This window comes from Lepus europaeus, chromosome 3 (assembly GCF_033115175.1).
Source record: "Lepus europaeus isolate LE1 chromosome 3, mLepTim1.pri, whole genome shotgun sequence".
Classification (NCBI taxonomy): Eukaryota; Metazoa; Chordata; class Mammalia; order Lagomorpha; family Leporidae; genus Lepus; species Lepus europaeus.
The window spans coordinates 81,554,737-81,567,300 of NC_084829.1; positions in this window are offsets into that span (position 1 = coordinate 81,554,737).

A 12,564-nucleotide genomic window follows, 5' to 3' on the forward strand; every position below is an offset into this window, starting at 1 on the left:
TGATCTTCTGTATATAAAGAGAATTGAAAATGAATCTTGATGCAAATGGAAGGGGAGAGGGAGCGGGAGAGGGGAGGGTTGCGGGTGGGAGGGAAGTTATGGGAGGGGGAAGCCATTGTAATCCATAAGCTGTACACTGGAAATTTATATTCATTAAATAAAAGTTAAAAAAAAAGAAAAAAAGAAAACCTGAATAACAAGTAATGATATTAAATCAGTAATCAAAAGTCTCCAACAAAGAGACGCACAGAATCATACAGTTTTGCTGCTGAAATAAACCCCAGAATGAAATTATATCAAACTAAGAAGCTTCTTTGCTGCTAAGAAGCAATCAACAGGGGGTTGACATGGTAGTGCGGCAGTTTAAAACCGCTGCTGGCATTGCCAGCATCCCATATTGAAGTGCCAGTTTGAGTCCAGATTCCTGTCAATGTTCTTGGGGAGGCAGCAGAAGATAGCTCAAGTGCATGGGCCTCTGCTATCCATGTTGGAGGCTAGGCTGGAGTTCCTGTCTCCTGGCTTTGGCCTGATCCAGTCCTGGCTGTTGTGGCCATTGGAGAGTAAAACACCAGAGAGTAAATATCTTTCTCCCCACTCTCCCTCTCTCTGTCTTTCTGCCTATCAAATAAATAAATATATTTTTTTTTCAAAAAGAGAAAGAATCAACCAAATGAAGAGACAACCGAGTGGGAGAAAATATTTTCTAACTATTCATCTGACAAAAGAGTAACATCCAGAATATATAAGCACTCAAAATTTCAGCAAAAAAGCTAAACAATCAAGCTAAGCAATGAGCCATGAATCTATATATTTCTCAGAAGAAAAAAGTAGAAATTGCTAACAAGTGCATGAAAAATGTTCAATATCACTTGCCATCAGGGAAATGCAAACCAAAACCACAATGAAGTGTCATCTCACTCCAGTAAGAGTGGCCATAGGAAAAAAAAGATACAAAACAAAACCAAAAACCAATAAATACCTCTGGGGATGTAGAAAAAGGGAATCTCTAACATTCTTGTTGTAAATGCAAATTAGCACAGCCATTATGGAGGAGAGTATAGAGGTTCTCAAAAACTAAATCTAGATCCACTATATGACCCGGATACTCCAGTTCTGGGCACATATTACAAGGAAATGAAATCCGTAGATAGAAGAGATACCTGCATTTCCATATTCCTTGGAGTTTTATTCACCTACACAAGATATGGAATCAATCTAGATGTCCAAGATAGAAGAATGGATAAAGAAAATTTGGTTTATACACACAATGGAATATTACTCAGCCACAAGAAGTAAAATTCTGACATTTGCAGCAAAATGGTTGTAACTGGGGATCATTATGATAGCTGAAAAAAGAAGATGCAGAAAGAAATACTTTGAGCTGTCTCTCAAATGTGTAACTTACAAAATCTAGTCAAGGGCTAGCACTGAGACAAGTAAGTAATGTGTTTATCTACTGCAGTCCAGATATGTTCTATAAATTTTTGTGATTCAACTAATTCTCTTTCTCATAGCTCTGTTATGGAAAGTGCTTAGTATGGGAAAATTAAGTTTTTTTTATTTTTTTTATTTTAGCTATACCCTTTCACTCTTAGTTCTTAGTTTCTTTTCTTTTTTTCTTTTCTTTTTTTCTTTTTTGGATAGGCAGAGTTAGACAGTGAGAGACAGAGAGACAGAGAGAAAGGTCTTCCTTTTCTGTTGGCTCACCCCCCAAGTGGCCACTACGGCTGGCGTGCTGCGCCGATCTGAAGCCAGGAGCCAGGTGCTTCCTCCTGGTCTCCCATGCGGGTGCAGGGCCCAAGGAACTGGGCCATCCTCCACTGCCTTCCTGGGCCACAGCAGAGAGCTTGACTAGAAGAGGACCAACTGGGACAAGAACCTGGGGTGCCAGCACCGCAGATGGAGGATTAGCCTAGTGAACCGTGGCGCTGGCCAGTTCTTAGTTTCTTTTATCTCTTTGTCTCTCTTTTGATTTTTTAAAAGATTTATTTATTTGAAAGAGTTACAGATCTCTAGAGAGATCTTCCACCTGCTGGTTCATTCCCCAAGTAGCCACAATGACCATAGCTGAACCAGGCCAAAGCCAGGAGCCAGGAGCTTCATCCAGGTCTTCAACATGGGTGGAAGGGGAACAAACACTTGGGACATCTTCTTGCTGTTTCTCTCAGACCATTAGCAGGGAACTGGATAAGAACTGGAGCAGCTGGGACATGAACCGGCACCCAAATGGGATGCTGGTGTCACAGGGGGCAGCTTTATCAGTACCACAACACTGGCCACTCCTTTGATGTTTTGAGCTGTCATTTCTCACTGTGTTTTGTTACAGTAGCATACAATTTAATTGCAGGTGAGGGAGGGGAATATAAAAAGTATCAGGCCCAATGGAAACTGGTGTGTTTTAGGTAGTAATCTGCTTCTGTGTTGTTGTTTTTCTGGTCTAAGTTTATACCTGGTCACCATTGTTTCTCTTCTAATCTTCTTAGTGTTTCTGGAACTTGCCACCTGATATGTTATGTAGGTGTTTACTTGAAACATCTGGCACATGATCCCATATTTATTGATAGTGAACACCTTATTTTCCTGAAGCCACTTCTAATACTCTTTGTTATTCTCTAAGGAAATTTAGATCACATATTTAGCATACATTTTTTTTTGAAAGGCAGAGAGAGAGAGAGAGAATGAATGAATCTACTATCTACTGGTTCACTCCCAAATGGCTACAATAGCCAGAGCTGAGACAATCTGAAACTAGAAACCAGGAGGTTCCTTAGGGTCTCCCACATGGGTGCAGAGGCCCAAGTACTGGGGCCATCTTATGCTGCTCTCCCAGGCACATTAGCAGGAAGCTGGATAAGAAGTAGAACAGCCGGGGCTCAAACCGGTGTACATATGGGATGCTGCACTGCAGGCAGCATCTTTACATGCTATGCCACAGAGCTGGCCCCAGCATGCATTCTTTTATTGGAGTTTGAAGTTACTTGTAAGGTTTCAATAGAAATAAGACAGCCTTGTATGAGGCTTACTATGAATGGAAATTCTTTGCACATTTAATCTCACAGAAGCTCTCTAGGTAGAATCTTTTATTGTCACTAGTTTATAGATGAAGAAAATGAGGCACAGGGTGGTTAAGAACCTTGCCTGAGGGGCACACAGCTCTGAAGTGGCAGAGGCAGGAACTGAACCATTTAACTTCAGCATCCCTGCCCTTAGTCACGAGGCAACATTGACTTAAAGTTCTTTCTGGATTGCATAATTATTATATATTGCCTTCAACTGAACCAATTTATTATGCTTCTGATGATCTCCCTTTTTGGAGGAACTATTAGAATTATCACCACTCAGTGTGAACATTTGTAACAGAGGCAAGAGCTTTGCCAATTAATCTCAACATTCATAATTTATTGAACAATGGAAGCAAATTATTTCCTGTTTGAGTAATAAAACTACTGAAGCCAAAAGGGAAAAATGTGACTTTATACTCTTAGGGACATTTTCCTAAATATCTTCATTTTTGTATACTGGGTATATTTTACAAACATTTCCTTAATAACCTCAGAAACAGCCCTGGACAAAATTCTACCACATTTGTGAGCAAATTCTAGGAAGGACCCAGCAACAAGTATATACATAACTACATACATATGTATGTAGAAATTTACAAGCTACAATATCCAGACACCATGAGACTGGGCTCATAATTTTCTCAATGTTGCCAGACTATAGCAACATTTATGATCTGGAGATTTATTGATTTTAGTTTTTATCCCTCTCATAATAGGAAACCACCTTTTAGACCGTTGACCTCCTCTTGCTATAACGAGAGTAGAATAAAGAAATATATTTATGATGCCATTCTTGGAAACAGGCAAGTTTTTTAAGGTGTTATAAAGAAGCGCTGGTGATATAATGACTGTAACAAAGGTTATATAAAACTGCCATTTAACACTTGAAAACAGGGGAGCTTATATTGATTGGATTTTCCCCCAGTCTTGTTATTTAGGTAACTTGACCATGTTTTATGTTTGCAACTAGTTATTTAAATAATTGAGTGAGTACAATTTGGAACAGTCTACTCTAGAAATCAAATGTTCTCCAAAGAAAATCGGATATCACAACAGTTCACTGTTTTTGTTTTCTTTTTTTTTATTTTTTATTTCATAAATGTGAATTTACAAAGTGCAACTTTTGTATTGTTGTAGCTTCCCCCCCCAACCTCCCTCCCTCCCATGGCCCTCCCCCTCCTGTTTTCTAAGACCAAAATGGATTTTAAGGGGGAATTTTTTTTGGAGAAGGGGAAAAAATTGGCTTCCAGATGATGAAGATTTAGAAACAATATATTCAAACTTTTATAATGCCATTTGGAGGAAGGTGATACGAGCAAATATGCAATGTTTGTATTATCTTGAATTCAATGGTATAGTTTATAGCTCTGGGACCTGAACATATATAAGTCACCATACCTCCTTGTGGCTAAATTCTTCTTTCTAAAACAAGGTAATCAAGTCTGTTGCCTATTTCACAGAAATATTTTGATTAAAAATATACATATTATAAATATAAGCTGCTACTATCATTAAGAGAATTTTGAAAATATTAAATAGCATGTGTTGTTAATATTTGAAAATTTAAAATATTTTGCATCTATCTTCAGACTAAAAAAACTAATGCAATTTGTTTTAATCAAATCATTATGTGTAAAGTAAGATGTATGCATTTGTCTTTTTAAAAGAGCCGTGATACTCTGGTTTCTCTTCAGATTGTATAAATCTTTCGCCTTTTACTAAAAGAGCCATGAGATGGAACTGACACGGAATAGAAACCCTCCTATTGACACAAGGGCGAGTCTCTGAGCTTCCCTCATCCAATCCTCCCAACACATAAACACATTATAGCCCCAGAATTGAGGGTTTCTCCTGATCCCGTCCAAGGGGACAAGGCCAGACCTGCTCCTGAATCAGCACATGCTGGCTCTGCACAGACTCCTCCTCAACCTGCCCCTTGTAGAGTCTGCCAGGTCCAGCGCTGGGGTAAACAGTTAGCAGGCTATTGTCAAGATAAGCAACCTCTCTGAGTCTCAGTTCCCCCATTTGTGAAATTGAAATAATGATAAGTAGCTTTGCTGTAAAGATTAGATGAGTTAATCCAGCAGAATTCACAGTGCACAATGCACAGGAGATGCTAAGTGTTTTTACAAACTTAACTGCTCTGTTACTTTCAGTCGGTACAACCATGTTCTTCTAGTGTCAGAATGTTAACTCATACCCCAGATTCATAGGTTTCAGCTTCATGCTTTTTCCTTCTTATAAGCTTGATTCCCACAGTATCCACCAGTCTTCCCAGCCACTAGAGCACTTCTGTCGCCCTGTGATTGACTTTCTGTCCTTAAGCCTCATGCCTGGGTTCAAGGTCTCTCTGTACTGCCCATGATCTCTCACTGTTGAAGCTCAGTCAATGACAAGCCCACACCCCCACCCACTCCTATGTCAACCTGAAAGGCTACCTTAGATTTTGATATGTTTTAATTAATTGTGCTCATATCTAATCCATTTTTCCCCCTGATTGCAGAATTAAAACCAACTCACAAACTCCCATTTCCAAGGGCCTCTTCAATAAGATCTCAGCTATTTGTGCTCTCTAACTGCTAGCTACAACCTGGCCTTGGCTGTCTTCAGTCTCACTCACTTTGCTGCTCCTTAAGTTCAGGCTCAGACTTGGGCATGTTAATATCATAACACAACTTCTCTGTTATGTTATGAATTCCAAAACAGCAATTTTTTTCTAGCCTTGCAACTAATTTGAAATTTTAATGGCAAGCTTTTCCAGTCCCGGTTGTATCAATGTGTTTTTTGACAAGGCACAGGAACTATTTTTAAATCCTCTCTGCAAGACTCTTGCCAATAATCGGATCATTCTAAAGTTACAAGACTATTACAGGGACATTGGTGAGGAATTTGAGAAATATTCTCCTCAAAAATCATATAGGACTTGTATTACACTTTTGATTGTGTGTACTATAATCTATATTTTCTCACCAAGAAGGGGATAATCTAAAAAGTCCACTTGAGTAGCAAAGGTCTCCAGTAGCAAAATGTAACTGGAATCCAAATACACACAGATTGCATAGGCATCCATGAACAACAGAATGTTTAAGAAAAGCTGGCCTGGAGTTGACCCACTGGAGGCTGGTGTCTTGGCTCTGACACTCACCAGCTACATAACTTGGACAAGTTGTTTAATTTCTCTACAACTCAGTTTTCTATTTGTGAAAATGGTACTACATTTGTATTATTAAAAGACATAAGTAATCGTTATTCAAATAAAATACTTTTTAAACACTTTTTTTTTTAAATTTATTTGACAGATGAGTTAGACAGTGAGAGAGAGAGAGACAGAGAAAAAGGTCTTCCTTCCGTTGGTTCACCCCCCAAATGGCTGTTACGGCCGGAGCTATGCTGATCAAAAACCAGGAGCGAGGTGCTTCCTCTTGGTCTCCCATGCAGGTGCAGGGGCCCAAACATGTGGGCCATCCTTCACTGCACTCCCAGACCACAGCAGAGAGCTGGACTGGAAGAGGAGCAACCGGGACTAGAACCCGGCACCCATGTGGGATGCTGGCACCGCAGGCGGAGGGTTAACCAAGTGAGCCACGGCATCGGCCCCTCTGAAACACTTTTAATGGAGGTCAGGAGAGACCGCCCTCTTAGAGATGTAGCACATTAATCTATCTTCAAGTGACTAATTCTAAATATTAAAAAGATTGAACAAGGTCAAAGTTCTATGCTTAAACAGACAGATAAATGAGAGCACCGTTGTGTGAGGGGACAACATCTTCTATCTAGAAACAAATCAGGCTGCATGAGTTCTATATATGAGGCTTGCAAGTAAATATCAAAAGAGGCACTGGAAATATCTTCCATAACATTGTTTTGACTGTGCCAAGTATGCCTACCAACAATGAAAAATGGTGAAGAGTAGACAGATATTTCATAATAGCCTCTGTAAAATTGATTGTTACTATAATCCTAAGAGGAGAAAAGAATACACTTTTATGTTGTGGGAAGTATAGGGTAGCTTTTTTGGACTGGAAACTGAGGTCAATTTTCATCAAGTTCCCATTCTATACCCATGTACTACCTTAACCTCTCTCATGCTCATCTCCAATAATCCATTAGCCATAGCTGGATAACTGATTTGTCATTTCAAACACCTGCAGTGTTGCCCAGACATTCTAATGTTTGTTATATCAGTTTAGGAGGTAAGAGTAGGGGGCTGAAACAGAGCATATGAAACAGAAATAACCATTCTATCCACAGGGACTCGTCACCATATCCACTAAGTGGTTGGTTCCAGAATTTATAGGAAGTACCATTAGCAAAGTGCCTTTCCTTCTGGAACCCCAAATGGGGTCAATATTGCAAAGATTGCTGAAGACAGGGTTGCTCATGTCCTTACAACCAGAATGTACCTTGTACAATGATGTGAAAGTCAGAAAAGTTTGAAGATTTATAATAAACTTCAACTCATTCATTACAATGGCTTTTTACTGTAGCAGTGTTCTACAGCTCTTCTCTGACAGATATGTTAAGAACATCATTTCCTGTCTCCTCATCCACAAGTCTAGTTAATACTTCCCTAAATGCATGGAGGAAAGTTTAGAATTCATTTTTCTAAGTCTGGACTGTGGTCACTAAAGCAGAGTGGAACAACCATAACCAAGAAAGCCAAGGCAAAGTTGGATACTCTTCTGAAGCATGTCAGATAAAACACACACATCCTATGTATGTACCTGACAGTAGGGACTTATAAAAGAATCCAATTTCATAAGGTAGACAAGTGACCCAGAAGCCATGCAGGTTTCTGGGGTCTGGACACAAATAAGGAGCTGAATATAGAGGCAGTTAAGGCAATGGTCTGAAAAGTCGAGAAGTGGATTAAAATTGCATAGTAGCCAAAGGACAAACAGAAGTTAAAGGTCAAAGCAATACAGCAGGTCTCTTTCTTTCAACCAAATACCTCATTTCAATTGCTCACAGATACATTTCTGGGCTTTGGTTCTTTCCCTCAATGCTCCCCCTTTTTTGGCGTGAAAAAATGTCTTCTGTGAGACAGTGTAGTTGGCAAGTGGGGGTGGGTAGACAACATCTCATAGGGACTTTTCAGAAGATTATCCATTTTCATAAATTATTCTCAAATTGCTCCATCCATTTTAAGGAGTGAAGAGTCACTTGGGAATGTATTTGATCATCAAAAATTTTTTTTCTGGCGCTTTGTGTTTAGAATGAATAAATGTTAATGGAAAATTTATTAAGGCTGACAGTCTACTATGAACTTCAATGTCCTGCAAACTGAGCTGACAAAATTCTCTTTAACAGGAAAGGGAAATGGGACAATGGAACTAACCTATCGTGTCGCTTCTCAATGGCTGCTCTTGTGGGAGAAGCTTTGTCAAAACCTGTTTGTCATGTGCTCTGTGCTCTTTGATGATTTTCTTTCTTAGCTTTGGGCTCCAGGAACATATTCAAGATATAACTTTACTATATAACATCTGCTATGGGGTTTCAAAACCACAAAGCAAGCACATTTAATGATTCAAAGTTCACAGCTTTATCAACAGCAACAACTGTTCACAATCAGGGTCAACATGCCATCACCACATGTTATTGACGTGATTGTAAATGGTGCTGATGATTACCACATTCACATGGTACCTTCCCCAATGATCTGTTTTCAAACACTAATTAACGAATCCTCTCTGGACCAGTGTGAAGAAATACTACAGCACTTTAGTTGGTTGGTTTCACAGGCAGGCGTGTTAAATGACTCTGTTAACTTTCTCCACTCACCACCCCGGTTATCTTTCAACTCTCTCCATTGCCCCCACCTCATGTGCTTCCTGAGGCTAGAGGATTTAATGTCAAAAGGAAAAAAAAACTTGCAATAGGATTTTTACCTTGCAGCATTTACGAAATGTGTGCACACATTATAATGAGATGCCTTGTGCCAAGATTTGTCACTTAAGCTGGAGGGTAATGCAAACCTATTTTGTCCTTGTGGATCCATAACTAGTAACCATATTAAAGGCTCTGAACATTTTTTTGAAGATTTCTTATTTATTTGAATGTCAGAGTTACACACAAACACAGAGGGAGAGATAGAGAGATCTTCATCTGCTGGTTTACTCTCCAAATGGCTACAACAGCCAGAGCTGCGCAGGCCGAAGCTAGGAGCTTCTTACAGGTCTCCCATGTGGGTTCAGGGGCCCAAGGATTTGGGCCATCTTCCACTGCTTTTGGGTCCAAGTGCATTAACAGGGAGCTGGATAGGAAGTTGAGCCTCCGGGAACTGAACCAGTGTCCATATGGGATGGCAGCATTGCAGACGGTGGCTTAACCTGCTACACTGCAGCTGCTGGTCTCAGGCTCTGAGAATTTCTACAGCATGGTTTCTTTTTGGGTGATGTGTTTCACCTGAAGTTGGGGCTTCAAGGAAAGGATAAAGAGATTAAAGTGTGGAGAAGTGGGAAGGGCTTAGGAGTGGGTAGAGGATGACTGTGTTTAAACTATCAGGCAAATACAAAGGGAATGCTGGAGTCTAGTGAAGTCTACTTTGTTCTCCAATAATGAAAGCCCATGCCAGTTCTTCGGAACATTTGAAAGCCTTGCATTCAAAAGATATTCAACGTTTACTACTGGGGCCAGCATTGTGGTGTAACAGGTTAAGCTGTCATTTGCAGTGCCAGTATCCCTTATATAAGGGTGCTGGATCAAGTCCTGGCTGCTCCACTTTCAGTCCAGCTCCCTGGATAATGGGCCTGGGAAAGCAGTGGAAGATGGTCCAAGTGCGTGGGCCCCTGCACCCACATGGGAGACCCAACTGAAGCTCCTGGTTTTGTCCTGGGCTAGCCTCAGCAGTTGAAACCATTTGGGGAGTGAACTAGTAGATGGAAGGTCTGCTCTAACTCTGCCTTTCAAATAAATAAAATAAACTTAAAAAAGAAAGATTATTTCTGACTCAGATATCTAAATGAATTACATTAAGTCATATTCTCTCTCTGGCATTTGTTTTCCTTGTCTATAAATAATCTTTTATTCTTATTTCTACAAGTTTATCTCAAAAAGATACAGAATGCATCTTAAATTTTTTGTCAGCCATCCCATATATTCTGTAGCCTTATACAGAAGTAGGTAATGTTGTCATAGTTAAGAAAAAACAAGATGCAAAAGTGAAAAAAATAAGAAAACAGGTACCTTGGTGGTGGAGCACCGTGCTGGCGTTTGCTCCGGAACTTTATCAGGGTCTAGACAGTACTCCTCCAGTTTGCAGCCCTCGGTGTTACTTGCAGCCTACTTGCAGGAAGATTCTCAAATTCGCAGAGCTTACAGAGATGGGTCAGCAGTAAGACATCCATGTATCTGACAGCAGCTGTTAGTGTGTTCTTTGCCAGAATGGCTGGGAGGAAGGTCATATCATATTTAGAAGAAATCTTGGGGTCTGTGAAATCAGAAAGCATGGGTTTTATTTTGTAATTCACATGCTAGTAGCAAGGACCCCTGATTACTCTGGAAGGGTTAACTTTAGTCTTGGGGCTGGCTAAGTTGCATCCTGGTGCTAGCATCAGTCCCTTGCCCCTGAATATGCACCTCTGTTAAGTATCCCTTATTGGGACTTCCACAGCTGAAGAATCTTGTTGATCTCCTTTAGTTTCTTTGTGCATATAAATCCTTGTAATGAAGTCTCATTCTGGTTCTGGTCTGAGAGATTTCTAGCTTCCTTAAAATCACTTAAAAAACAAACAAACAAAAAAAAACTTTTAAGTTCTTCCATTATTTTTGAGTTTCAGGCAATTCCACCACCTCTTTTATAACCAGAATCTTTGTGGAAGAGGGAGCTTTTTTTACATTGTTGCTCTCATTTGCCATTCATAACAGAAATCCACTTTTGTTATTTTTCAGGAGGAAAATAATTGCAGGACTTGTATAAACCTCAATCAAAGTCTTTTATTGGACCTGAATGTGATGACGCACATAAAGGGCTTTGCTTCAACTCCAGTTCATCATAGTTAAGAAATGAGAAGCTGAAAGAAAATAAAAACTAGAATACAAAGAAGTAGGCTGGCGCCTCGGCTCAATAGGCTAATCCTCCGCCTGTGGCACGGGCACTCCAGGTTCTAGTCCCGTTTGGGGCGCCGGTTCTGTCCCGGTTGCTCCTCTTCCAGTCCAGCTTTCTGCTGTGGCCTGGGAGTGCAGTGGAGGATGGCCCAAGTGCTTGGGCCCTGCACCCCATGGGAGACCCCGAGGAAGCACCTGGCTCCTGGCTTCAGATCGGCGCAGTGCTGGCTGTAGCAGCCATTTGGGGGTTGAACCAATGGAAGGAAGAACTTTCTCTCTGTCTCTCTCACTGTCTAACTCTGCTTGTAAAAAAAAGTTAAAGGAATAAATTATTTTCTCAACTCTGATAAACTATTTTTAAAGAAAAGGAAATAAGACATTTTCTGTTAATCGGTTATTGTATCATTAAATCTACTCCGATAAATCATTCTCAGGAACAAATAACATACAGCATACCAAAGTGCTTTATAGCTTGTAAAATGCTTTTCAAATATATCATTATAGTTATTAAATTGGTTGTAACCTATTTAAGATGTTGCTACTCAAAAAAATGTAAATATTATGCAAGACCACCTGAACTCCAGATAACACTAGAAAGCTGCAAAAGGTAAGAAAAATCAATTCATGTTAGACCAGTCTGATGCTCAACACTTGGGACTGTTATAGGCTGACATACAATTAGTCGGCATGCTATGACCCGAGTTGGTCTCTCTGGTTAACTCTTAACAGTAGGGTGAAAACAAGTGAACTCTGTTGTCTGTGGGCGGCCTTGTTATTGGACTGTGATGAATGTGGCTGTTAAACATTTAGGCCCAGAAGATTTGCAGCTTGCAGTGCCACAGGGAGCAGCTTTCTCTGTGTCCATACCCAGTCAAGTGATACAAAGCAAACTTGGCTGCTGAATAATTTCACGTAATTGTACCCCGGAGGGCTGAAACATACAGGAAGGAGGTCTTTTGTATACAAGTGCCCATTTCAGAAACTACAATGGAAAACGAATACATCTGTTGGTGGACTCTTACCTGCAATTATCTTTAGTTGAAATTTCCAAATGGTGAACATAATGAAAATTCCCTGGATAGAAAAATGTCCCTGGTTAGCTTCAGTAGCTAATCGTTACTTTCTAAATGTTCTTACCAGACAAACTGAGCAAAAAGAAACCTCTTTTATGAAAATATTACCTGAAAGGCAGAGGGGCTGCTCTGCTGCGCGCAGTAATCTCTCCAAAGGGCCTTGTGATTTTGTTGGAGGTGGAGGGGCGGTTACTCCCTCACCTGTCCGAGCTCTTCCTGGGCATGTGCCTGATTGGGTGCAATCCTCCTGTCAGCCTCCTAAACTAGAATTAACGAGTGAGGGAGGCAGTTTCAGGTGGACAATTAGGAGTTTCTTTTTCAAGCCAGGTGTTAAATAGTTCACACATACACGGTGCGTCCTTAACCCACACAATGGACTGCTG